Here is a 1920-nt window from a genome sequence, read left to right as displayed (position 1 = left end):
GGCGGCAGCGGCGGCGGCGGGAGGGGGGGCAGCGGCGGCGGCGACAGGAAGTCGCCCCCCAACAGCAGACGTCCTCCAGCCATCTTCTCCCGCCCCAAGCAGGGACCCCAGGGACGAAGCCGACTACGGACCGCGAGCTAGGTAGCTAGCAAGCGGGCGGAAACGGGGGGCCGGTGGGAGGGGCCGGGTAAGGAGGGGCGCGCTGAGGGGCGAAGATCAACTCTCGGAGGGACTGGAGTGTGTGCGTGGGGGCCACCGTTAGGAGGAAAAGAGGAGCACGAGCTCGCGTCCCGACACCGGGGTGCACGTCCGCTATACTCCTCCAACTCGTGGAGGAGCAGAAGGGCTTCTGCCGCACTCACGCGCGACCTGGGGAGGCCGAGTGAGGTTCCGCACCTCCACGGATCCGCAGACCCACGCACTGCGCGGAGAGCGATAAAAGACCCCAGCACGCTCTGCTCCCCTCTAGGTTCTAGCCTACCTACCCGCGTGCCGTCCGGGGTTGTGAGGCCAGTGCGCTTGCGCCGCGGCTGTTCCCTAACTTCCAAATCCCGTCGCAGAATCTCGCGCGACGTACTTTTTTTCCCTCCAGTGACGACTACTGGCCTTTGACGCACTACGGTGACAAGCAGAGGGCGGGGACTCTAGAAAGGGAATTTAGGAAGGTTCTCTGAGGTTCGAGAATATGGTTAGAAGGTGCCCTCAGGTAGCCGTTGTTAGCCCACGGCTCGTCTGACTCTTTTTCCTGGATTTCTAAGCGGCGCCACAGTGAAACCATGTTCCTTGTAAGGGCTTTAGGTCTGCAATGGACTTTACATTAAAACAAAACAAAACAGGCAGCTCCCCGAGGTGCCTTTTCTTCAGAGTAGCTTGAAATGCTCTGTGCATCATGCATTATTAGCTTTGTGTAGTAGCTTACTTTGAAAACGTACTAAACATGAAACACTTGCAAAGAAAATCATCCACAGCGCCACTTCTCAAGTTAGCCACTTTCAAGTCCCTACTGCATCCCAATTACGAACACAGACACTGTTTACACAGTTCTGATCACAACTGCAAGTAAGTGTATTTCATGTATACACTTAAGTGCAACAGATTACAAGATACAAAAGGGGCCCAGAGAAGAGGGGCCCGCTCAATCACTGTAGCCAAATGTATCACTCCAACCGGAGTCAGCTTCACTCAGTAACTTCAGTAGCTTCACAAAAGCAGTTAATGAGTGTTTGTCGGCGGGAATTTACACAGCACCTACTGTGTGCTCAATACAGCAAGAATACACAAAAGAAGGAAAGAAAGTGGGTTTTCTCTGTTGTCCTGGAATTGACTACAATCTTTGTGGGGAGAAACAGCCCTGCATAAAACTAAATGTTCCACCAGGAGCCGGACCATTGGATGGGGTGGCTTTGACGCACTACCATCTTTAACTCTTTAAAGTATTTCTAATTATATGACACTTTATGTGTAGGGGTGTATTAGACTGAGAGGAGCAGAAGATAACAGCACTTTACACACTTTCATAATGTATTTCCACGTCTTTCTGCATAGTGGGCATTCATGTTTATTGGGGTAACAATCAGACTGTTTTTAAAAAGTTCACAAGGTGATACATGCTGTGAAGAAAATAAAACAGGCCGGGTGCGGTGGCTTACGCCTGTAATCCCAGCACTTTGGGAGGCCAAGGCAGGAGGATTTACTTGAGGTCAGGATTTCGAGACCAGCCTGGCCTGGTCTCTGCTAAACATGGTAAAACCCCATCTCAACTAAAAATACAAAAATTAGCTGGGTATAGTGGTCCTGTAGTCCCAGCTACTTGGAAGGCTGAGGCAGGAGAATCGCTTGAACCTGGGAGGCAGAGGGTGCAGTGAGCCAATATTGCACCACTACACTCCAGCCTGGGCAATAGAGTGAGACTCCGTTTCA

The sequence above is a fragment of the Rhinopithecus bieti genome, unplaced genomic scaffold (assembly GCF_001698545.2).
Source record: "Rhinopithecus bieti isolate Rb0 unplaced genomic scaffold, ASM169854v2 scaffold_15117, whole genome shotgun sequence".
In the NCBI taxonomy this organism is placed as follows: Eukaryota; Metazoa; Chordata; class Mammalia; order Primates; family Cercopithecidae; genus Rhinopithecus; species Rhinopithecus bieti.
Note: the sequence above shows the minus strand (reverse complement) of the source record.